The sequence below is a fragment of the Bombina bombina genome, chromosome 3, assembly GCF_027579735.1.
Source record: "Bombina bombina isolate aBomBom1 chromosome 3, aBomBom1.pri, whole genome shotgun sequence".
NCBI classification, from domain to species: domain Eukaryota; kingdom Metazoa; phylum Chordata; class Amphibia; order Anura; family Bombinatoridae; genus Bombina; species Bombina bombina.
In genome coordinates, this window is record NC_069501.1 from 1112815939 (window position 1) to 1112843603 (window position 27665).

Here is a 27665-nt window from a genome sequence, read left to right on the forward strand (position 1 = left end):
CCTGAAACCTTTAGTAGCTTCAATATAATATTTCAAAGCTCTCACCACATCCAAAGAATCTAAGGATCCTTCCAAAGAATTCTTAGGATTAGGACACAAGGAAGGGACAACAATTTCTCTACTAATGTTGTTAGAATTCACAACCTTAGGAAAACATTTAAATGAAGTCCGCAAAACCGCCTTATCCTGATGAAAATCAGAAAAGTAGATTCACAAGAAAGAGCAGATAGTTCAGAAACTCTTCTAGCAGAAGAGATGGCTAAAAGGAACAACACTTTCCAAGAAAGTAGTTAAATGTCAAAAGAATGCATAGGCTCAATATGGAGGAGCATGCAAAGCCCTCCAAACCAAATTAAGACTCCAAGGAGGAGAGATTGATTTAATGACAGGCTTAAATACGAACTAAAGCCTGTACAAAATAGTGAATATCAGGAAGTTTAGCAATCTTTCTGTGAATTAAACAGAAAGAGCAGAAATTTGTCCCTTCAAGGAACTTGCAGACAAAACCTTATCCAAACCATCCTGAAGAAACTGTAAAATTCTTGCAACTCTAAAAGAATGCCAAGAGAATTTATGAGATGAACACCATGAAATGTAAGTCTTCCAAACTCGATAATAAATCTTTCAAGAGACAGATTTACTAGCTTATAACATAGTATTAATCACGGAGTCAAAGAAACCTCTATGACTTAGCACTAAACGATCAATTTCCATACCTTCAAATTTAATGATTTGAAAATCTGATGGAAAAACGGACCTTGATATAGTAGGACCGGCCTTAACAGAAGTGGCCAAGGTTGTCAGCTGGACATCCGAACAAGACCCGCATACCAAAACCTGTGAGGCCATGCTGGAGCCACCAGTAACACAAACAATTGTTCCATGATGATTCTGGAGATCACTCTTGGAAGAAGAACTAGAGGCGGGAAAATATAAGCAGGTTGATAACACCAAGGAAGTGTCAGCGCACCCACTGCTTCCGCCTGAAAAACCCTGAACCTGGACAGGCATCTGGGAAATCTCTTGTTTAGATGAGAGGCCATCAGATCTATCTGTAGAAGACCCCATATCTGAACAGTCTGAGAAAACACATCTGGATGGAGGAACTACTCCCCAGGATGTAAAGTCTGATGGCTGATATAATCCGCCTCCCAATGTCTATACCTGGGATATGCATCGCAGAAATTAAACAGGAACTGGATTCCGCACAAGATAGTATCCGAGATATTTCTTCATAGCTTGTGGACTGTGAGACCCACCCTGCTGATTGACAAATGCCACTGTATGTGATATTGTCTGCTTGAAAATAAATTAAGAGTTCTCTCTTCAACAGAGGCCAAAAATGAAGAGCTCCAAGAATTGCATGGAGTTCTAAAATATTGATTGGTAATCTCGCCTCTTGAGATTTCCAAACCCCTTGTGCTGTCAGAGATCCCCAAACAGCTCCCCAACCTGAAAGACTTTGATCTGTAGAGATCATAGTCCAGGTTAGCCGAGCAAAGAAGCCCCTTGAACTAAACGCTGGTGATTTACCACCACGTCAGAGAGTGTCAAACATTGGGATTTAAGGATATTAATTGTGATATGTTTGTATAATCCCTGCACCATGGATTCAGCAAACAAAGCTGGAGAGGTCTCATGTGAGAACGAGCAAAGGGAATTTAGTCCAATGCTGCAGTCATGAGACCTAAATTTTCCATGCACATAACCACTGAAGGGAATGATTGAGACTGAAGGTTCCGACAGGCTGCAACCACTTTCAAATGTCTGTTAGAGACAGAGTCATGGACACTGAATCTATCTGGAAACCTAAAAAGGTGACCCTTGTCTGAGGAATCAAGAAACTTATTTTTTTTTTTAAATTGATCTTCCAACCATGTTTCCAAAGAAACAACACTAGTTGATTAGTGTGAGATTCTGCAGAACGTAAAGACTGAGCTAGTACCAAGATATCGTCCAAATAAGGAAACACCGCAATACCCTGCTCTCTGGTTTCCATAAAGCAGGGAACCAAGAACCTTTAAAAAAGATTATTTGAGTGGTTGCAAGTCCAAATGGAAAAGCAATGAATTGGTAACGCTTGTCTATAAAAGAGAATCTCAGGAACTGATAATGATCTGAATGAATCGGAATATGAAGGCATACATCTTGCAATCCATTGTGGACCTAAACTGTCCTTGCTGAATAAAAGGCAGAACAGTCCTTAAAGTCACCATTTGAAAAATTGGTTCTCTTACATAACGATTCAAAATTTTCAGATCCAGAATTGGTCTGAATGAAATTTCCTTCTTTGGAACAATGAATAGATTTGAATAAAACCCCAGACCTTGTCCCTGAAAAGGAACTGGCATGACTACCCCTGAAACTCCAGTTCTGAAACACATTTCAGGAAAGCATGAACTTTAACTGGATTTGCTGGGATGCGTGAGAGAAAAAAATCTTCTCACAGGAGGTCTTACTCAGAATCCTATTCAAAACCCCTGAGAGACAATACTCTGAAACTATTGATTTTGGATCAAACGTATCCAAAACATTCTTGAAAAAAAAAAAACTTAATCTGCCCCCTACCAGCTGAGCTGGAATGAGAGTCACACCTTCATGCAGACTTAGGGGCTAGCTTTTGGTTTCTTAAATGGGTTGGATTTATTCCATTTAATGAAGGTTTCCAATTGAAAACAGATTCCATAGGGAAGGATTTCTTATTTGACAAAAAGAAAGATTTAGAAGCTTTATATTTACCCTTAGGTCTCTTATTACCTTGGAAAGAAAGAGATAGCAATCTAGACTTAAAAAGTCATATCAGCATTCCAAGATTTAAGCCTCAAAACTCTTGTAGCTAAAAATAGCTAAAGACATAGATCTAACATCAATCCTGATGATATAAAAAAAATGGCATCAGAACTGATAAGTATGTTGCAGTAAGCGAACAATACAAGATAAATCAGAATCCAATTCTTGTTGCGCTAAATCTCCAAAAAAAAAGTTGATGTAGCTGCAACATCAGCCAAAGAAATTGCAAGCCTGAGACGACCTGAATATAAATAAGCTTTCCTTAGATAAGATTCAAGTTTCCTATCTAAAGGAACTTAAGTACTATCTTCCATAGGAATAGAGGTACGTTCAGCAAGAGTAGAAATAGCCCCATCAACTTTGAGGATCTTTTCCCAAAACTCTATAGAAATTGCTGGAAAAAGGATACAATTTTTTAAACCTTGAAGAAGGAATAAAAGTACCCGCTAATTCCATTCCTTAAAAATCATAACAGAAATAGCATCAGGAACAGGAAAAAACCTCTGGAGTATCCACAATATCCAAAATAATTAACACTTCTTTAACAAAGAATGAACATACTTCATTTTAAATAAATAAGTAGATCATGATCATGATAACCAATACGACATTCGGAAATATAATGCACTTAGCTTTAGTAGAACCGACATCAGGAAGGAAAGTTCCAACAGATACTTCTAAGGCAGGATCAGATTGAGACATCTTGCAAAATTTTAAATAAAAAACAACATATAAAGCAAAATTTGTCATATTCCATATATGACAGTTTCAGCAATGGGAAAAAAATGCAAATGGCATAGCCCTTTGACATAGAAAAAGGCTAGAGGCAAATAGCAATGGGGTATTAAATTAATGAAAAAAATTGGCGGCAATTATGACACACAACGTAACAAATTTTTTTGGCGCCAACAATATTCGGAAATGACACACTTGCGTCACTAACGACGCAACCGTGTGTAAGGCTTTAGTGTTAACTATGACGCCAGAAATGACGAACTTGCATCAACAGACATACTTTTTGCGCCAAAAAAATTAGATATTAACCCTTGATTCCATACAAATAAAAGGAGTCACAATGTGACCCTGTCTTCTTGCGTTATCATATGTTATAAAAAATGAAATGATCTTACCGGAATCTCTGCCGTAGAACAGGCACACAGCCTCTTAAGTTTGACAGTCTTGTAGCATCGCTCCCAACATGGACTTGAGTGATAGAAGCAGGCAGTGAAACTCGTCAACACTGATTGCTTAGGAGCTGTTAATACGAGTCTGGATGGGTTCGCAGAAAGACTCTCCCCTGCATCTACAGACCCCAACATTTGTCAATGCTCTCACTGAGAGGCTGACAAGACTACTTAAAACTCTAGTCCCATTCTGAAAGGTACTACCCTCCATATGGAACTTCTCTGTATCTTCTGACACTTCTCTGCCAACCTCCTGTGACGAAAGGTAAAGAATGACTGGGATATGAGGGAAGTGGGTGAGTTATTTAAGCCTTTGGCTGGGGTGTCTTTGCCTCCTCCTGGTGGCCAGGTTCTGTATTCCCACAAGTAATGAATGAAGCCGTGGACTCTCCTCATATTAAAAAGGAAATTGAGGTTTGTGCACAATCCGGGACATTTTACAATTTATAAGTAGCAGAATAACCGTGAAAAACAGAATAGATCATATAACATGAACATCTCAATGTAAAAAAAGAAGATATTTTCTTCAGCTCACCAGAGTAAGAGCTCTGCGTTCAGCTATCCTTCAGCCACTCTTTTTTTACTGCCATCTATATAGTGAAAAAAATAGCTAATCAGCTTTATCAGTGTTCAGTTCACACTTTTTTTTTACTGTGATCTCATTTAAATTCAACAATATTCTAGCAGGATTTCACAGTGAACTTCCTTAAACTGAGTAGGTAAAGTTACTGTGCCTGCAAATGCCAGATACTCGCTCCCTTGCAAGTCCCTGGACAAGCATCCTGACTGGATGCTTTAAGTCCCTCTACAGTTGGATGCGGCAACTGAGGAAATATTGAGGTGAAAAATCTTTCTTTTTACATATATATGTTCATGTGATATTTTCTAGTCAGCCTTTTACATATATATGCTGCATTACTTTCAAGTACCATGGGCCTTTAAACAAATAATTTACAAGGAATGATATAAGCACCTTAGTCTCTCTAAACAAGTGCTGTGTTTAAAACGCTGGTGCACGGTGCATACTTAAATAAACTTTTGAAACAGCTATACAATTTGCAAGAAGCATTTTGTATAATGTGTATTGCAAAAAATGTTTCTATTCAAAAGTGAAATGCACCTGTTTCCATTCTAATTTTGGCTGGAATGTCCCTTTAACTCTACCTTTGCATATATAATTCACATATACAGGATACTGCAGGCAATTAATTAATTTAGTAAAGCAAATAAAAATACAAACAAATGTTTGCAGAAGTTAAAGGGACAGTCAACGCCAATAACTGTCATTGTTTAAAAACATAGATAAGACCTTTATTACCCATGCCCCAGCTTTGCACAACCAACATTGTTATATTAAAGTTAACGTAAACTTTGATGAATCAGTGTCCCGTTTTTAAAAATACTATTAAAAAACAGGGGCACTTTCATTGATCAAAGTTTACATTTCCCGTTTTTTGTACAAATACCTTTTATTCTGGAAGCCGCTCCAGCGATTCCGCTGCCCGTCGCAAGCCTCTTCATACGTCACCAATGAAGAATCCGGCTTCCTCCAATCACTGCTTCTCCTCAGGCAATGTTTGCTCTGGGGGGGAAGCCATGATTGGAGGAAGCCGGATTTGTTATTGGTGACGTATGAAGAGACTTGCAACGGGGGGGGGGGGGGGAGCGCTGGAGTGGCTTCCAGAATAAAAGGTAAGTATTTGTACAAAAACGGGAAATGTAAATTTTGATGAATGAAAGTGCTCCTGTTTTTAATAGTATTTTTAAAAAAACTAAATGCCCTTGTAAGGGCAATGAAAAAAAGCTGAATGCCCTTTTCAGGGCAATGGGTAGCTTATTTTTTTTTTAGAGTTAGGTTTTATATTTTGGGGGGTTAGTTGGGTGGTGGGTTTTACTTTGTATTTTTTTTACAGGGTAAAGAGCTGTAACTAATTTAATGCTTGTTGTTTTTTATACTTTAGTATTTTTTTTTTTTTTTAGTAATTGTAGATTTAATTTTATTTAGTAGGGTTATGTTTTTTAATGTGTAATTTAATTTATTTAATTTGTTGTTCTTTTAATTTTAGTACAATAGTAATGTTAGTTTAATTTATAGTTTAAATTAAGGTTCTTTTAATTTCACAGGTAAGTTTTTATTTATTTTAAGATAGGGATATTGTAATTTAAATTTAAAGTTAGGGGGTTGTTAGGTTTAGGGGTTAATAGGTTTATTTAGTGATAGCGATGTGGGAGGCCAGAGGTTTATGGGTTAATAACTTTAGTATAGTGGGGACAATGTCAGGGAGCGGTGGAATAGGGGTTAATGAATTGTATTACTGCAATATTTGGAGCAGCAGATTAGGGGTTAATAACTTTAAAATAGTGTTTGCGTTGTGGGAGGGCCTCGGTGTCAGGGTTTTTTTCCCTGATCTGTTTGCCATGTGCTGTTGGCAGCCATTTTATTCACCTCTCTTCCTGACTCTGGTGCATACTGTGTGATGCTGCTCATTTCCTGCACTTCCTTTTATGGCAAGACTGGTGTACATCATCCGTGTGAGACAGGATGCAGTGTCAGAATTGTGATGTCATCACTTATTATTTAAAGGGCCTCTGTTCAGTATGCTTTGCCCTTGCGTTGTCTCAGACCTGTTTGTGAGAGCTCCTGTGTATTACCTGGCTGTCTGATGTCCCTCCTGGTTCCTGATCTCTGGCTTGTTCCTGACTCTGCTGTGAAGTGCTTTTTACTGAAGAAAATGTTGCCTAAGGAGGCAACATTTTTAAAACAGAGTTATGAGTAAGATGGGAGGTGTATTCATAGGCATTTAAGGTTTGGGAAACTTTGCCTCCTCCTTGTAGGAATGTATATCCAATCAGTAACAAGCTTGTGGACTCTCGCCACGTATATGAAATAAAGGAGGCTTACAGCTCCAGCACTGGGACAGTTCACAGGCTCAATGAGCAGTAATGGAACTTGCAATGACTTTTAGCTACCCCTAGACAAACTAACATTAGTGATATTTTATGAAAACCGCAATACAGTTCTAATGCTTATAAATCTAGACAAGGTGAAAATATGTATGTACTAGGGCTGCACGATTTTTTGCGGTTTTGGTTTTAAACCACGATTAATTGCCGCGATTTAAAAACCTCAGAAATGGCTGTACTGCATTATTTGTATGTTATTTCTTGCAAACCTGCTCCATCTAGTGGTTGTTTTTAGCACACATTTGTAAAATGTCTGTTTCACTTTCACTTTGTTTGTGATCTCAGCAGCCGATCAAGCTATAGAAATCTAAAAGCAGAGCCCATGCAGGAGATGTGAAGAGGTACTTATATTTCCCCCTAGGGACCTCTGCAGTCTGAAACTTAGGGTATGTAATCATTATGGAACCATGCAGAAGACTGAAGAGGAGGAAAAGCCACTTACTTATATTTCCCCCTAGGGACGTCTGCAGTCTAAAACTTAAGGTATGTAATCATTATGCAACCTCCCACACAATCTCCTGCTCTCTGAAAAACGCATCAAATACATAGTAGATGCAGTTAACCCCACAGCTGCCAAAAAGGCTAAAACTGCATTCACCTCTGCTGCTGGGTTAACTTAACTGTGTGTAACTGTGTATGTGATTGTATATATAACAGATATCCCAACCTGCAAAAACTAATTTCAGGGAGGTGGCTTCTCCCGCTACTGTGCCTCCACCCCCCACCCCTCCCAGTTATATATTGGACACCTTGAAACCCTAAATAAGATAGAGACTTATCATTAAAGTAGCTTCCCACTAAAGACACATTAAAAAAAGTAGATTTATTGCACAACCACATACAACAAACCTATTTTCCAGTGATTGTACGCTTATTGAATGCTTAAATATTTTAGACCCATACCCATAGACTAACAAGCATTAGTCAACATGTTTGCAGAAAACTACAATAATAGCAATAACTCTTATAATAAACACAAGCAGGCTTTGGATTTATCATATTTATGCAAATTTACATGAAACTCATATACTAGCCCAGTTTAGGCATAAAACATCTTCAACTATATATCCTCATCAATTTGATGCAGCCCCTGTTGTTGTTGTAGTGCTTTTACATAGACCACACAATCTGTTTGTTTACATGTAATGAAGGCAGAGACAAGAGAATTAATCCGTCTTATGTAAATGTCTGCCAAAAGAATGTAATAGAAAACATACAGAGCACACTGCACTGATCAGCACTGCAGGGTTAGGTGTAGGATTGTGCAAGCATAGTTTTCCAGTATCTCCCCTCTCTCTATAATTGGAAAGTCTAGATAAGAAAGATGTGTTTCATGGGCTTTGTAATACGAACTTCAAACGAAAAAAGGAGCACTTACAGCATCAAGTGAAAGTAAAAATTCAGCTTTCATTTCTTTGGCATTAAAAACCATGCAGGAATCACTTCCACATAGCGACAGCGGGGATGGAGAGAGGAGCTAACTCCTTGACTGACTGCTGCTGATGCTGCTTTTCAGCTGGAAAAGCCGTAGCTGCAGTTAAAGGTGTACACTGACCTTTTAAACACCAACAGGTGCTTACATTGGCTAAAATCAATAGCCTGTGAGTTAACCCTTAATCTCAATCCCTTACAATGAACAGATAAACATTGTTAAGAAACATTACACTTTAACATATATGCATGATGCATTATTGTATGAAATTACTCAGCGCAAACAGCAGAAACAGCAGGATTTTTACAACTGGAGCATACATATAATATAAACCTTGTGTGATGATATTATTATTATAAAATGAAAATCACTTTTTGCATATGCTGTCTCTAAGGATCATTCATATTATATTAATATTAACATAAAATGACTGTCTTCTCTAATGGATTCCCGTATATTTTGACACAAAGGTATAGAACAAATATGCACAGGCGGATTCAATACTGGTTCACATAAAAGACCACCACTAAGGCAATAAATTGGGACACATCAGAATAACATAATTTATGTAAGAATTTACCTGATAAATTATTTTTTTTCATAGTGGCAAGAGTCCATGAGCTAGTGACGTATGGGATATACATTCCTACCAGGAGGGGACAAAGTGCCTATAAATACACCTCCCACCTCACTCACACCTTAGTTAACGAATAGCCAAGAAGTGAGGTGTATAAAAAGGAGTAAAAAGCATCCAAAAAGAGGAACTGGAAAAAATAATGTGCTTTATACAAAAAAATCATAACAAAAAAAAAAAAAAAGAATCTTGCCACTAGGAAAGAAATTAATTTATCAGGTAAGTTCTTACATAAATTATGTTTTCTTTCATGTAAGTGGCAAGAGTCCATGAGTAGTGGCATATGGGATATAATACCCAAGATATGGAAATCCACAGAATCACTAGAGAGGGAGGGATAAATAAAAACAGCTATTTCCGCTGAGAAATTAAATCCTAAAAAACTTAAATCAAAGGCATTAGAATCAAGCTGAGACAACTGCCTGACGAACCTTTCTACCAAAGGCTGCTTCCGAAATAGCAAACACAAAAAATAGTAAAATAAGAAATAATATGCAAAGAAGACCAAGTTGCTGCTTTGCAAATTTGATCAACTGAAGCCCAAGAAGTGGCAACTGATCTAGTAGAATTAGCTGTAATTCTCTGAGGCGGAGACTGCCCCGCCTCCAGATAAGCTTTGTGAATCTAAAGTCTTAACCTAAAAAACAGAGAAATAACAGAGGCTTTCTGACATCCTGGAGCCAGAAAAAATAACAAATAGACTAAAAATCTTTCTGAAATCTTAAGTAGCCTCAACATAATATTTCAAAGATCTTACAACATCCAAAGAATGTAAAGACACTTCAAAAGTATTCTTAGGATTAGGACACACAAAAGAAACAACAATTTCCCTATTGATGTTGATAGAATTCACAACTTTAGGCAAAAATATGAATGAAGACAAATCAAAGCCTGAACAAAACAGTGAATATCAGGATGTTTAGCAATCTTTCTATGAAATAAAACAGAAAGAGCAGAAAACATAAATTATGCTTACCTGATAATTTAATTTCCATCTGTATGGGAAGAGTCCAAAGCTGTATTCCTTACTTGTGGGAAATACTGAACCTGGCCACCAGGAGGAGGCAAAGACACCCCAGCCACAGGCTTAAATACCTCTCCGACTTCCCCCATCCCCCAGTCATTCTGCCGAGGGAACAAGGAACAGTAGGAGAAATATCAGGGTATAAATGGTGCCAGAAGAAAAAAATTCAAATTTAGGGCCGCCCATCAGAGAACATAGACGGGAGCTGTGGACTCTTCCCATACAGATAGAAATTAAATTATCAGGTAAACATAATTTATGTTTTCCATCTTAATATGGGAAGAGTCTGCAGCTGCATTCCATACTTGTTGGAAACATATACCCAAGCTCTAGAGTACACAGAATGCTTAACGGGAGGGAAAAAAGAGAGGCGGACTCTAATCTGAGGGCACCACAGCCTGCAAAATCCATTCTCCCGAAGGCTGCTTCAGCAGAAGCAAAAACATCAAACTTGTAAAATTTTGGAAAAAGTATGTAAGGAGAACCAGGTAGCCGCCTTACAAATCTGAACCATAGAGGCCTCATTTTTGAAGGCCCAAGAGGAAACCACTGCTCTCGTAGAATGAGCCGTAATCCTCAGAGGAGGCTTATGTCCCGCTGTTTCTATGCTAAACGGATGACACTCCTCAGAAAAAAAAGATAAGGAAGTCGAAGAGGCGCTCTGACCCCTACACATCCCGGAAAAGAGAACAAACAGAGAAAGAGGTTTGTCTAAATTCCTTCGTGGCCCGAAGATAGAGCTTAAAGGCACAAACCACATCCAGAAATATGTTGTAAACATTCCTTCGACAAAGAAGGATTAGGACATAAGGAAGTAACCACAATCTCTTGACTGATGTTGCGAATTGACACAACCTTAGGAAGAAAACCTAACTTGGTTCGTAGAACAGCCTTATTGGCATGAAAAGCCAGGTAAGGACGGACGCATTGCAAGGCATCAATCACCTTCCAAGACAACAATTTAATGTCTACTTCATGCATAGGCTCCATGGAGTCCATTGCAAAACATTAAGGACAAGATTTAAACTCCAAGGAGGAGCCTTAGATCTAAACACAGGTCTGATCCCAGCAGAGCCTTAAAGGGACAGTAAACCTTAAAAATAATGTTATATAATTCTGCACATAGTGCAGAATTATATAACATTATATTAGCCAAACCTTATAAAACCTAATGTACCCTTTTCATTTTTTTTTAAAAAACGCTGTTTTACAGACCCGCTCTCTTTAATCTGCTGAGCGAGTCTGTTATATTGACACAGCGCATCGGGCCAGCTGTATAGTCACAGTCCGGCCCGACCACGCCATAAGACTAAGTGCAGCTCGCTCCTGCTCTGTCTGACAGCAGGAGCGAGCTGCACTTAATCTTATGGTGCGGTCGGGCTTATGGCGTGGTCGAGTACAGAGAGCGGGTCTGTAAAACAGCGGGGTTTTTTTTTAAATTAAAAGGGTACATTAGGTTTTATAAGGTTTGGCTAATATAATGTTATATAATTCTGCACTATGTGCAGAATTATATAACATTATTTTTAAGGTTTACTGACACTTTAACAAATGGCTGCACATCTGGAAGCTCTGAAAACCGTCTTTGCGGCCAAGACAGAGCAGTCAGTATCACTGACGCCAGCTTGACACAAGCCACTACACTAGGAAGTAGTGGTAACGGTCGGAAAGGATAAATTAGATTGAACCTCCAAGGCACCGCTAATGCATCTGTTAGCTCCGCCTGAGTAGCTTGGTATTGAGACATTATAAGATCTTCCTCTTGCAAATCTCTGCAAACACTCAGGATGGAGAGACCATTTTCCCGGATGAAAAAACTGTCTGCTGAGAAAATCTGCTTCCCAGTTGTCCACACCCGGAATGTGGATCGCTGACAGTGAACAAATGCGGGTCTCCCCCACACCAGAATCCGAGATACTTCCCTCGAAACTAGGGAGCTTCTCGTTCCCCCTTGATGGTTGATGTAAGCCACTGAGGATATATTGTTTGATTGGAATCTGATTAACTGGGACGAACCCAGCAGAGGCCAAGCCTTCAGAGTATTGTATATTGCCCGAAGATCGAAAATGAGATCAGGAGGGAGCTTTACCTCCCGAGACCAGAGGCCCTGTGCCTTCCTGGCACCCCAAACAGCTCCCCATCCTGACAGACTTGCAACCCTAGTCACAATCACCCAGGATGGTCTTGAGACGGACATCCCTCAGGACAAGTGATCCGGACAAAACCACCAAGAGAGCGATTCTCCCAATTGGTTGTCCAGAGAATCTGTTGAGACAGATCTGAATGATCACCATTCCACTAGTTCAGCATGCGCAGTTGCAACAGTCTGAGGTGAAACCTGGCAAAGGAAATTATGTCCAAGCTGGATACCATGATACCAATCATCTCCATACACTGAGCCACAAATGGCCTTAAGGAGATCTGGAGGGCAAGACAGTCGAAGCTAGCTTGCAACATCTCTGGTCTGTTAGAAATATTCTCATGTATATGGAGACTATTATAGTACCCGATAATTCTACCCTGGTACTTGAGACAAGAGAACCCTCTCTAGATTATCTACCATCCATGGGATAGAAGAAGACAGAGTGGTGGTTTAGGGGTTAACATTTATTATAGTTGCGGCAGGGTCCGGGAGCGGCGGTTTAGGGGTTAACATTTATTATAGTTGCGGCGGAGTCCGGGAGCGGCGGTTTAGGGGTTAATAAGTTTATTAGAGTGGCGGTGGGCTCCGGGAGCGGCGGTTTAGGGGTTAACATGTTTAATATAGGTGGCGGCGGTGTAGGGGGGCAGATTAGGGCTGTTTAGACTCGGGGTACATGTTAGGGTGTTAGGTGTAGACAGCTCCCATAGGAATCAATGGGATGTCGGGCAGCAGCGAACATGAGCTTTCGCTATGGTCAGACTCCCATTGATTCCTATGGGATCTGCCGCCTCCAGGGCGGCAGATTGAAAACCAAGTACGCTGGGCCGGAAAAGTGCAGAGCGTACCTGGTAGTCATTTGATAACTTCCAAAAGTAGTCAGATTGTGCCGAACTTGCGTTCGGCACATCTGGAGTGACGTAAGAATCGATCTGTGTCGGACTGAGTCCGGTAGATCGTAGCTTACGTCACAAAATTATACTTTTGCCGGTATGTAGGGCTTGATAACTTAGGCGAATCAGCCTCGCCACAAATACGCTGCGGAATTCCAGCGTATTTGAGGTTGACGGCTTGATAACTAGAGACCCAGGCCTGGACCAGACAAAATCATTCCCTTAAAGGGAGGGAAGAAGTCTAGACGTAGAAGTCATATTCGCAGACCATGACTTCAGCCAGAGCCCGACGGGCCTGAACAGAAAAAGCTGAAGCCATAGCATTCAAGCAAATAAACTGCGTAATAGCAGCACAGATAAAATAATTAACAACCCTCAAGGCCAAAAAATCTTTTCTGAGTAACGTCGAGGGGATCCTCCACCCTGATCAAATCCTATAAGGAGTCACACCAGAAGGTAGTTTTTCCAGTAACCGCTGCAACAGCCGCCGCCGGTTGAAACAAATATCCCGTATGTTGAAAAATCTATCTTAACAGAGTTTCCATCTTTTATCCATGGGCTCTTCAAACAAAGAACTATCCTCATGCGGGATAGTAGTACGTTTAGCAAGGGTGAAGATAACGCCATCCCTTTTAGGGACGGAACCTCACAACTCAATTGAGAGTCCACGACCGGGGACAATTTGTTAAAGGGAGAAGAGGGGGAAAAGGAATCCAATCCTGTCATCTAACAGGAGCAGGGAAGAATAAGGTACCACCCTGTCCTCAAACTCTATCCAATTTAGGAATTAAAGGTTCAACAGGCAATTTGGCCTCTGGAACCTCTGAATGCGCCAAAAACTTCCTTTAGAAGAAAGCGCAAATTCCAAAACTAAAGTCTGGTTCCTCCGTAGCGGGAGGTTTAGAGGCAGCAGACTCCGACCCAGAATGTTCATACTCTGAAGTCTCAGAAAGAACTTCATCCTCGGATAACCCTCAGTTAAATCCAATAAATTATCTGATGCACTCTGGGAAGGAGTGCAATATGTAACTTTTTGCTTGCGCTTATCAGGGTGAGGTAAAGCATTAAAGGCTGCAGACACCGCTGTCTGAAATGCGCAGTAGCGCCTGGTGAAAAAAGGCCCCCTCCAGATGGAGGATCAGCAATTCTATGGGAAAACTGCATGTCTAGGGATATAAGAATGTAGGGTACGCACCTCACAGGACGACAACTCCTCAGAGGTGGACGGCTCTGTGGTATCAAACATGTTTGATATTATCACATTATCAAGGTATATGGAACATAATTGAGAGGGCGGAACTAAGGCCTCCTCATCATATAAACAAGAATTACTCATTAGGAGTAGAGGGAGTGCCCTCTAAAGTAACAGAATCCTCCGTCGCTAGTGCAATAACCGGAGAACTAGAGAAATAAAACATCTTATTTTATTAAAAAAATGGCACCCTTATTCCCCAATGGCTGGGGCACTCACCACCTCCTATGACCCAGACAGTATAGAGATTTATTGCTCCTCTCTGATAGACACCCAGTCAGGAAAAGGGGAATTAATCACATGGTGCACAATGCAGGACCGTCCCTGCTATGAGAAAGCGCACCAAGCTTGTAAGCTGCATGGCTCTAAAAGTGAAAGTGAAACCTGTATATTCCATAACAGCCTATAAGCCCATAATATCTCACACATAAAAGCAGTATAAAATCAAACAAACATATAAGATTATTCCCCCCTGTTCAATAAAGGTCAATAATCCCCCTAAGGAGATATTAATCCTTGATTCTATACAGATAAAATGAGTCACACTGTGACCCTGTCTTCTTGCATTATCATACATGTATAAAATATGAAACAATCTTACCAGAATCTACGCAGTGGAACAGGAACACCGCCCTTCGAGTGTGATAGATAGTAGCATCACTTCTGACATGGACTTGAGTGAAGCAAGCAGGCAGCAAAATTCATCAACGCTGATTGCCTATGGAGCTGTTAATATGAGTCGGGATAGTTTCTCAGAAAGATTCTCCCTGCACCTCCGGACTCTAACTTTCATCCATGCTCTCACTGAGAGGCTGACAGGACTACTTAAAACTCCAGTCCCATCTCGAAGAGTACTACCCTCCATAAGAGACTACTCCAAAATCTTCTAACACTTCTCTGCCAACCTCCTGTGACGAAAGGCAAAGAATGACTGGGGTGATGAGGAAGTGGGGGGAGGTATTTAAGCCTTTGGCTGGGGTGTCCTTGTCTACTCCTTTTGGCTAGGTTCAGTATTTCCCACAAGTAAGGAATGTAGTTGTGGACTCTTCCCATATTAAGATGGAAATTTGTCCTTTCAAAGTATTTGCAGACAAAACCTTTATCCAAATCATCTTGAAGAAACTGTAAAATCCTAGAAATTCTAAAAGAATGACAAGAATAACCACGAGTTGAACATCATAAAATATAGATTTTATAAACCCGAAATAAATTCTCCTTAAAACCGACTTACGAGCCTGTATCATAGTGCTAATAACTGAGTCAGAGAAACCTCTATGACTAAGCGTTCAATTTCCATACCTTCAAATTTAGAGATTTGAAATCCTGATGGAAGAAAACGGCCCCTGAAACCGAAGCACTGCCCTTAAGGGAAGTGGCCAAGGCTGGCAACTGGACATTCTGACAAGGTCTTCATACCGAAACCGGAGAGGCCAAGTTGGTGTGCTATCAGAAACATATAAGATTGTACCATTATGATCTTGGAGATTACCCTTGAAAAAAGAACCAGAGGCGGAAAATTGTAAGCAGGTTGGTAAAAACCAAGGAACTGCTAGAGCACCCACCATCTCTGCCTGAGGATCCTTGGATCTGGAAAGCTTGTCGATTGGATGAGAGACCATCAGATCTATTGCTGGAAGACCCCACATCTGTAGAAGATGGAAAAAAACATCTGGATGGAGAGCACTTCCCCGGATATAAAGTCTGACGGTTGAGATAATCGCCTTCCCAATTGTCTACACCTGGGATATGAATCGCAAAATTTAGACAAGAGTTGGATTCCATCCAAGAAAGTATCCAAAATACTTCCTCCATAACTGAAGGACTGCGAGTCCCTCCTTAATGATTAACATATACCACTGTTGTGATATTGTCTGTTTAAAAACAAATGTAAAAGTTGTCTCTTCCATAGAGACCACGTCTAAAGAGTCCTGAAAATAGAATGGAGTTCTAAAATATTGATTGGTAACCTTGCCTCCTGAGGTTTCCAAACCCCTAGTGCTGTCAGAGACTCTCAGACAGCTCCCCCACCAGAAAAAACTTGCATCTGTTGAGAATACAGACCAGGTAGGATGAACAAATTAGACCCCCTGAACAATACAGTGATAGTCCAACCACCAAATCAGAGAGGGAAAAGAGTGTTGGGATTTAAGTATATCAGTTGTGAAATCTGAAAATAATCCCTGCACCTATGGTGCAACATGCAAAGCTATAGAGGCTTAAAACAAAAATGAGCAAAGAGGATCGCACCTGATACTGCAGTCATGAGACCTAAAGCTTCCATGCACATAACCACTGAAGGAAATAAGAGACTGAAGGTTTTAGACAAACTAAAATTAACTTAATTTGTCTCTAGTCTATTAGAGAAAGAACCATAGATACTAAAATATATCTGGAAACCTAAAAAGGTGACCCTTGTCTAAGGAATCAAAAAACATTATTGTAAATTGATCCTCCAACCATGTCTTGAATAAACCACATTAGTAGTTTTAAGTAAAATTCTGCTGAATGAAAAGATTAAAGCTAGTACCAAATATCATCCAAATAAAGAAACACTGCAATACCCTGCTCTCTGAATACAAATAGAAGGGCACCAAGAATTTTAGAAAAGAATCTCTGAGCTACCGCTAGCCCAAAAGGACAGGTGACAAATTGGTAATGCTTATTTAGAAAAAGAATCTCAGAAAACAATAGTGCTCTGGAAGAACAAAAAAAAAGCGTCCTGTAAGTCCATTGTGGACATGAAGTAACCTTGCTAAACAGAATAATACCTATAGTCACCATCTGGAAAGCTGGGACTCTTACAAAACAATATAAAAATTTCAGATCCGGAATTGGTATGAACAATTTTTTTTTTTCTTTCTTTAGGACAAAGAATAGATTTGAATAGAAAACCAAAACTCCGTTCATGCAGAGGAACTGGAACCATCACCCCTGAAAACTCTAAATCTGAAACACATTTCAGAAAAACCTGAGCTTTGACAGAGTTTGTTATAACATGGAAAATAATCTTCCCATGTAAGGTTTCTATTCTGAAACCTAAATGATACCCCTGAGAAAAATAATATTCTTAGGGGCTGAAATTAGTCTAATTATAAGGCTTGGAATTATTCAAATTCAGAAAAAAATCTAAAATCAGAGCCAAAGGCCTTAGGGGAATGAAAAAACTATTAGAAGTTTAAAAAAATACCCTTCGATTTCTAAACTTGGGGCAGAAAAGACTCCCTTTCCCCCAGAAATAGAGGAGATAATAAAATCCAATAGAAAACCTTTAAAAATTACTATCCTAAAATAATAAGATAGTAAATTTAAACACCATATCAGAGATTTAAGCCATAAAACTGTTCTAGTAAAAATGGCTAAAAACAATGATTTAATATCAGATAAAATGAAATAAAATACACCATCATTAATGAAATGAATAGCATGTTGAAGTAAAAGAAAAATGCTTAGACAAATCAAGATCTGATAACTAAACGGTCCAACAAAAAAGTTGAAACAGCAGCAACATCAGCCATAGAAATGGCAGGTTAAAAAAATATATGGACAATTTGTTAATATGCTTCTCTTAAGATAGGAAACAAGCTTCTAAACTAAGGGATCCCTAAAAGAAGAAATATCTTCCATAGGATAGCATTACATTCAGCAAGAGAAGAAATAACCATAGGAAAAGGATATAGCTTTTTTAAACCAAGAAGACAGGTAAAAAGAAGCATTAAGTTTAGAATTCTTGCTAAACATATGATAAAATAGCATCTAGAATAAGAAAAACTTTAAGAGTTACCTAAGAAGCTTAAAAAAAAAAACAGAATTCAAACATTTGCTATTCTTGTCATCAAGAGGACTAGAATCCTCAATACTCAAAGTAAACAATTCCTAATAAAGAATGAATACATTCAATTGAAAAGTTTGATTTTTCAAAATTAATCTATGAAATAGGATGATTTACATTAATTTGAAGGCGGAATAGCAGTCATACCCTTCCTCTATATCATTTACAATATAATCCAACAATGATATCATGTACATTAGACTGTGAAAGTAAAACGGTAGATGTAAATGTACTATAGAAACATTATCAGTATGAATAATAAAACATAACAAGTGCCACATATTGAAGCTGGAGATATAAAATCAGCTAATTAAGCAATATATACACTTAGCTTTGGTAGAAATTGTGTACAGGCAGTATTGTTTCTACAGAAACATCAGTAGCATGATCCATTTGAGATAGCTTGCAAAGAAAAAAATAGCATTTAAACAAAATATTCAATTTCCTCAACATAGCAGTTTCAGGAATGGGAAAAAATGCTTATATGAAAAACAAAAGCAAGTAACATAGCCCTCTGTAACAAATGAAAACAGAGAGCAAAAAGAGGGAGAGACTTAATATAACAAATGTTTTTGGTGGCAAAAATAACACAAAGATGACGCAAATGCTAAGTAAAAAAACTGTTGGCACCAAGGTTAACAGGAAGTGACACAATTTGCATCATAACAGGCGCGACTTTGAGGCAAAAGAATTTGCGTCACAAAAATGCAAGAAATTACGTGACTTGCGTCACATCAAACACAACCTTTGCACCAAAAAAATTTTTGCCAAGAATGACGCAATAAATATAATCATTTTGCGCCATCGCGAGCCTAATTTGCCTGCGAAAATTTTGGTAAAAAAACAAGACCGAAGTTACAACTAGCTGAAACCTCAGGTAAGAAAAAAATTATACTAAATTTCTCCCAAACATAATTTTCCATGCTGAAACTGTTATACTGCAAAGGGAAATAAACATAGACCTGACTCATGGCAAATATATGCAATATATATTTAAAAACTTTAAAAATATAAAGTGTCAAACATAGCTGAGAGTGTCTTAAAAAAAGATATATACTTACCTGAAGACACCCATCCACATATAGCAGACAGCCAAACCAGTACTGAAACCTATCAGCAGAGGTAATGGTATAGAAGTATAACGTCAATCTGAAAGGGGAGGCAGGGGATGAATCCCTGCGACCGATAACAGAGAGCCTTTGAATAGATTTCCCATGGGTGAAGCCATAAAATCAACAGGCAATACTCCTTTCACATCCCTCTGACAAACACTGTACTCTGAGAGGAATTGGGCTTCAAAATGCTTAAAAGCACCTTTCACAGAAGAAATCAAGCACGACTTGCTTCACCATCCTCCACCGAAGGCAAAGTTTGTAAAACTAAGGTATGCGTGAGGTGGGAGGTGTATTTATAGGCATTTTGAGGTTTGGGAAACCTTGCCCCCTCCTGGTAGGAATGTATAGCCTATATGTCACTAGCTCATGGACTCTCGCCACTTACATGAAAGAAATATTTTTCCAATGCAATTTTAGTTTTATATCTGTAACCTTTGCGCTCAGAGGATCCTCTGGTATAAACAGGCCTAGGCCAGTTATTCCCAGAAATTGATTATGTCAAATTCGGAATTAAATCCATCTGGTACTCTGGTCCTAAGCCTGTGCATCCAGAAAACCTCTCCCTTGCCCTAAAGTTTATCCCTGTCTCCCCCTCTCTGCCTGCACCTCACAGCTTCAATAATAGTCCAACGGAATGTGTTGGCGTTTTTGTTGTGTCTCTCCCTAAAATGCTGCACCAAAGATGTAGTTAATTTCCCTTGTTAAATGCTTGAGAGATGTTCACAAATTATTTGTCTTATCTCTCTGCTAGTAAGTCCCACATATTGCTCATCACATTGGGTGCATGTAAGGAGATACACAACATAAATTGCCCTACAGTTTAAACAGGAGAAATGTTTAAAACTCTCCCCTGTAACTGTACTCCTAAAGCCTTCTCAAATTTGCAAATAATCACATGCAGTACACTGAAGATAGCTGCATCTACTGTATATACACCTTTGAAACAAAGCCAAGAAGAGTAACTATTTGTTAACGACTTTAGTTGAGTGGGGACTACTACATTCCCTATAGTTCTTCCTTTCTTAAAGGTACACCTGCAACACTTAGCAACTACGTTCACCAAGCCATCATCCGCTTTTTAACATATTGAAATGTTTTCGTATAATATTGCAGATAGGTGAAACTGGTTGCTATATTGGGTAATGAAAGATATCCCCTCGAACTTCTTCTTTTCAAGTGTTTTTGGCTTTAAGAGTTCCTTTCTGTTTGAGGCTGCTACTTGATTTGTGGATGCTTTTCTCTTGTAACCCCTACTGAAAAATCTCTCCTCCAAGCCTGCTGCATGCTTATCAAATTCCTCATCCCTGGAACAATTTCTGCGTAATCTGATAAATTGTCCTTTCACAACAGATTTAAATACTCTTTTAGGATGACAGCTGTGGGCGTGGAGGAGAGTATTCCCAGAGATGGGCATCCTATATACTTCGGTAACAATGTTACTGTCCACAGTCCCCTGGAGTGTGACATCCAAAAAATTAATTCTTTCACCTCCAAATTCATGGGTAAAGTAGATACCAGCCTTGCTCTGATTTAGATTGTCCACAACTATCTTAGCCTCATATTTGTCACCTTTCCAAATGATTAGAAGATCGTCAATATATCTTCTGTAATATACCATTTTCTCTCTAAGGTGCTCACCACGTCCATAGATGTGGGACAACTCCCACCAACCCATAAACAGGTTGGCATAGGAGGGGGCAAATTTTGTCCCCATAGCTGTCCCACATTTCTGGAGGTAGTGAGCACCCTCGAAAGCAAAAAAATTGTGGGTTAACAAAAATGTGGTCACTCAAAGTATAAACTGACAGTACCTCTGATCATAGTTGGTCATCCTTTCTAGACAAAAGCGTATTGCCTCCAAACCCCCCTCATGAGGTATTAAGGAGTACAAAGCAACCACATCTATAGTTAGCCAGTTATAGTCCTTATGCCAGGAAATGAAATCAAGTTCAATGAGTAGTTGTTTTGTATCCTTTAAATAGCTAGCCAAACTCTTAACCAGTGGCTGGAGAACAGCATCAAGCCACTGAGATAGCGGTTCAAACAAGGAACCTATACTACTGATAATTGGCCGGCCTTTTACATCAGACATGGACTTGTGAAGTTTCGGTAGAAAGTTGAAAATTGGGGTAACCGGGTTTTCCACATATAAAAAGCTGCTAGTTTTGTCATCTGTCAGTATATTTATAAGAATCTCAGTAGTGCTCTCCAAATAATATGTCAGTCTATGGCAAGGTTATAATACAATTTATTTAATAATTATCCTTTAAAAATAAACCCTCAATCAATATGGATCTACTAGAAACCACAAAATTAATATAAATACCTGAATTCTTTTTATTAGTTAATATCTAAACACATTGGAATATATTTGTATGGATCAGAATGTGAGTCAATACTTTACACGTTTAAAAATATGTTTTAATATGCCCCGGCTCAATATATATACATGTATGGGTTATTTGAATTATTTCAAACACACACATGGAAAACTTGCATCATTCCCTTTTCAAGAACAATATATTCTTATTTATGCTATACAGGGATAGCAAATGTTAATTTATCTGTTTCCTGCACATGGAGACTTCACAGGGGACAATTTACACATGGCTGCTAACAGTCATTTCTTCAACCAACACTGCTCCACCCCCCCAAATCTCATCCTACCTTAAAGAAAATTCCCAGACATTTCGTCTTCACTCACTGCATGGGGTAAAGAGTGCTCTGAAGTTTGCACTTCCTAATTAAGGAGCAAATGTTTCAGTGTCAGAGGGAAACTATAAATACAATCTGGTATGGACTTCATTTTCACACTTTAGCTAGAAATGTCTCTTTTGAAATTTCTTTAGACATCCTGCCTGTATATAAGTCTTGAGATGTGTATTCAGATCATGGGGTTTTTTAATGAAATCCTGACATCAGAATTTCAACCCTATTTTAGTAATATCTTATAAAGATATGGTTTCATACATAAACACATTCCCCTGTCCTATTTACACACACATATATATATATATATATATATATATATATATATATATATATATATATATATATACAGGGAGTGCAGAATTATTAGGCAAATGAGTATTTTGACCACATCATCCTCTTTATGCATGTTGTCTTACTCCAAGCTGTATAGGCTCGAAAGCCTACTACCAATTAAGCATATTAGGTGATGTGCATCTCTGTAATGAGAAGGGGTGTGGTCTAATGACATCAACACCCTATATCAGGTGTGCATAATTATTAGGCAACTTCCTTTCCTTTGGCAAAATGGGTCAAAAGAAGGACTTGACAGGCTCAGAAAAGTCAAAAATAGTGAGATATCTTGCAGAGGGATGCAGCACTCTTAAAATTGCAAAGCTTCTGAAGCGTGATCATCGAACAATCAAGCGTTTCATTCAAAATAGTCAACAGGGTCGCAAGAAGCGTGTGGAAAAACCAAGGCACAAAATAACTGCCCATGAACTAAGAAAAGTCAAGCGTGCAGCTGCCAAGATGCCACTTGCCACCAGTTTGGCCATATTTCAGAGCTGCAACATCACTGGAGTGCCCAAAAGCACAAGGTGTGCAATACTCAGAGACATGGCCAAGGTAAGAAAGGCTGAAAGACGACCACCACTGAACAAGACACACAAGCTGAAACTGAGGCTGTGGGTATTTTACATAAAATGGAAAATTCAAGAACAAGGGGTCATGAGCTCAAGCTAAAGGGTAGTAGATTCAGGAGTAATTTGAGGAAGCACTTCTTTACAGAAAGAGTGATTGATTTATGGAATAAACTTCCTCAAGAGGTAGTAGCAACAAACACTGTGGGGGACTTTAAAAATGCATGGGACAAGCATAGGGCTATCCTACGAACTAGATAAGTTTATACTGTTAGGTAAGGTGGGGCAGACTTGCTGGGCCTATGGCTCTTATCTGCCGTCAATATCTATGTTCTATGTTTCAAGACTGGGCCAAGAAATATCTCAAGACTGATTTTTCTAAGGTTTTATGGACTGATGAAATGAGAGTGAGTCTTGATGGGCCAGATGGATGGGCCTGTGGCTGGATTGGTAAAGGGCAGAGAGCTCCTGTCCGACTCAGACGCCAGCAAGGTGGAGGTGGAGTACTGGTTTGGGCTGGTATCATCAAAGATGAGCTTGTGGGGCCTTTTCGGGTTGAGGATGGAGTCAAGCTCAACTCCCAGTCCTACTGCCAGTTTCTGGAAGACACCTTCTTCAAGCAGTGGTACAGGAAGAAGTCTGCATCCTTCAAGAAAAACATGATTTTCATGCAGGACAATGCTCCATCACACGCGTCCAAGTACTCCACAGCGTGGCTGGCAAGAAAGGGTATAAAAGAAGAAAATCTAATGACATGGTCTCCTTGTTCACCTGATCTGAACCCCATTGAGAACCTGTGGTCCATCATCAAATGTGAGATTTACAAGGAGGGAAAACAGTACACCTCTCTGAACAGTGTCTGGGAGGCTGTGGTTGCTGCTGCACACAATGTTGATGGTGAACAGATCAAAACACTGACAAAATCCATGGATGGCAGGCTTTTGAGTGTCCTTGCAAAGAAAGGTGGCTATATTGGTCACTGATTTGTTTTTGTTTGTTTTTGAATGTCAGAAATTTATATTTGTGAATGTTGAGATGTTATATTGGTTTCACTGGTAAAAATAAATAATTGAAATGGGTATATATTTGTTTTTTGTTAAGTTGCCTAATAATTATGCACAGTAATAGTCACCTGCACACACAGATATCCCCCTAAAATAGCTAAAACTAAAAACAAACTAAAAACTACTTCAAAAAATATTCAGCTTTGATATTAATGAGTTTTTTGGGTTCATTGAGAACATGGTTGTTGTTCAATAATAAAATTAATCCTCAAAAATACAACTTGCCTAATAATTCTGCACTCCCTGTATATATATATATATATATATATATATATATATATATATATATATATATATATATATATATATATATATATGTGTCATTTACCTGTACCCTGATACATCCAAAAAACCTTCCTCTCTTCCTTCTTTCATCAATTAATTGATATAACTCTTCCTTAAAGCAATTAGTTGGATTATTTTTAATGATGGCATATTGGGTATGGTCCATAAGTTGTCTAATGGCTTCATTAACAAAGAATACTCTATCCATGACAGCCACCCCCCCCCCCCCCATCTTATCTGCAGCTCTTATATCCAGATCTTTGTTGGCCCCTAGCTGTTTGTGTTTCTCCTCTTTGCTCAGATTACCATAAGATTTCACATTCTCTTTGTACGCTAAAACAGTTAAATTGTGTTCAACCCTTTTCTGGAACTTTTCCAAAATGCTCTGGAGTGTATAGGGTAGAATTTGGATGTACTCTTAAACACTGGTGTTGTATTTTTTATTTTCACTTCAGGGGTTTCCTCACCACCTGTACCCTCCATATAAAGTGTATCCAAAGCCTCCACATCACACCTCTCTTGAAATGTTAAATGATTCACTTCCCATATGCTTTGTACCCCTCCATCACTGGGAGCCTCTGTCTCACCATCTTTATTAAAGTGCTTTTTCAGAGTTAAATTTCTAATTAACCTGTTAACATCCATAAGTGTCTGGAAAAGATTATTTTTTTCAGCTGGCACAAAATTGAAGCCTAAGCTCAATACTCTAATTTCCAGATAACTTAATTGATAACTAGAAAGATTAATAACCAAATTTAATTGTACTTTGTCTTCAATCTCCTCCTTCGGGGAGGTAGATGTACCTCCTTCAGAAACCGTTTTTCATTCCCCCCTCCTTCGAATCCTTTTGGGGGCCTGGAAAAAACCTGAGCAATATCAGACATCTCTGAATCCCTTGGAAACTTGCTCCCACTGCTTACTGTAGGTGTCTGTACAGCTTGATACTTTAATACCGTGCCTGTTTTACTAAAGACTTTGGGTCTTACAGATTGGTCTGACACTGATAGGTTGGGCTCTGCTCTTAATTCCCTCTCATCACCAGAGGTGGAGCAATGCCCGGAGTTAACATCTTCCTCACAAGGTTCAGCTTCACTCTCATTATAGGTTACCTTTTTGGATTTATTGGGATTCATACGACCACCCCTGTTACCTCTGTCTGATCTATTACCTTGGGAAAATCTTTTTTTGATCATTTTCTTGTCTATAATTAGTTATTAGCTTCCTATTCCAAATATATACTCTATTGCCCTCATAATCTGACAGGTCTCTAATGTATTTTTCATGTTTTACCTCCATAATACGATGTTTAGCCTCTGTCATTGAATCTTGAAAGATTTTGTCGAATTCACAGTACTGAACTTCCTTACTGCGTGAATTCAACTCTAGTTGTATAGTATCAAATTCTTTAGAAACCATTGATAACAGTTTAGACTTCTATTCTAACAACATTCCCATAAGTTTCAACGAGCAATCAGATAATATATTGTTCCATGTCTTAATAAACTCAGTGTCCTCAACCTGAAATTTTGGAAATTTGTTAACTCTTAATCCTCTTGTTTAATTCCCCATTTAATATTTTTTTGCAAAGTCTAAATGTCCCATTTCAACCTATTTTCTTTTACCAGCAAAGTCTCCATGATGTCAAATAATTTGCTTAAGGTAAATAGTGTGTGATCAGTGGAGAACACAGCCTCTAGTTCCAGCATATCCCCTACACGTTCATTTGCTGATTGAAGCGAATAATACTTCACAATTTCACCATCGCTCATTTCTTGATCCATGTTTCAAATATATTAACTTAGTTCAATACCCCTGTATCTTGAGCTAAACAACAGTGCTCATCAGACAATCACGTGAAACCAACCCGTGAAAACTCAATTAAGCACAAAGGAGAAATATGGCACCTGTATAAAGCTCATAGTTCACAGTTCTATACGGTTCTTCAGTACTTGAAATAGGAACCTTTAACTACCATACAGATCAAGACATAACTCCCCCCTCACCGCTTCCACTTTGTCTCCCCGACAGACCCAAACTCTTACCGCTTGACGTATTCACTGGTCCTGGGGGAATGTTGTAAGATCAGCCCTTGGCTTAAAGTGACTCACAGCTTAGGAGGGGTGCTTACTTGCTTGCCTTCCGTTGCTCTCAGGACAAAACAAATCCCCATTCTCGGTTTCTTACTCGTCATCAGCTGCCGTCATCCGTCCAACACAGAGTCCTGGAAAGGGTCGCTTCACAGTGATGGTGCAGGGTGTCTGTGAGTAATGATGGTAAACAGGGGAATTGAGGGAGCTGTGCTCACTCGGCTTCTTCACAAAACAAACTTTAAACGAAAAAAGGAGCACTTACAGCACCAAGTGAAAGTAAAAAAATCAGCTTTTATTTCTTTGGCATTAAAAACCATGCAGGAATCACTTCCACATAGTGACAGCGGGGATGGAGAGAGGAGCTCCCTCCTCAACTGACTGCTGCTGACACGTTTCGGCTGGAAAAGCTGTAGTCGTAGCTGCAGTTAAAAGGTGTACACTGACCATTTATACACCAACAGGTGCTTACATTGGCTAAAAACAATAGCCTGGGAGTTAACCCTTAGGGGCCGAATTACCAAGCTCCGAACGGAGCTTGATGCCCTGTGTTTCTGAGGAGGCGGACAGACATCGCCGGAAATCAACCCGATTGAATAGATTGATGTAAAAATGTATTCATTTTTTGTGTTTTCTTGTCTTGATTTAATGATAATATTTAAAAAAAACTTTTATACTTAGAAGCGTGTCCCAATTTAAGCAGATAAAGACCAATTTAGGGCCAGATTACAAGTGGAGCACTAAATATCGCTTTCATGAAAGCTATATTTGTGCTTCACTGTGTAATACAAGTGCACGCTAATGTGCACAACTATTACAAGTTCACAGAAATGCGAATCCGAACTCAAGTTTGCATTGCTGGGAAGCATTGCGCTCATGGGAGTACGCTTCCATAGGCTCCTATAGGAGCCTCGTTCTGATGCCATCAGAGACAGCACCAGAACTTCAGAGCAGCGAAGAGGGTAAGTAGTGCAGTTATGGCAGTCATTTTAAATGTATATGACATATTAACACACACATATATATATATATATATATATATATATATATGTACATAAGCATATACATCTATATTTACAGGGAACACACCGCTCCAATTGTAATCTAGCCCTTAATTTCCTGTTGGCTCCAAAATAAAAGTATATTAGTATGTGTGTGTGTGTGGGGGGGGCGGGCATATTCGGACCGCTGCCATAATAGGTTTAAATATCAGGTGCTGTGAGTTGGAAGTTGATAATCCAGAAAGTGTCTGATATGACTTTATAAGATAATGGTTCCTCAAGGAAAAGTGTTCCCCAATTCTGAAAGTGATTGTAAATGATCTAATAACACAATGTATGAAAATACTGATAAAAATAAAT

The 27665-nt window shown here is 38.9% G+C and overlaps 1 protein-coding gene across 1 annotated transcript in view; it reads right to left on the minus strand.

The window, feature by feature from the left end:
* Positions 1-27665, minus strand: part of B3GLCT (beta 3-glucosyltransferase) — a 1048073-nt gene that overhangs the window by 596981 nt on the left and 423427 nt on the right. The window lies entirely within an intron of this gene.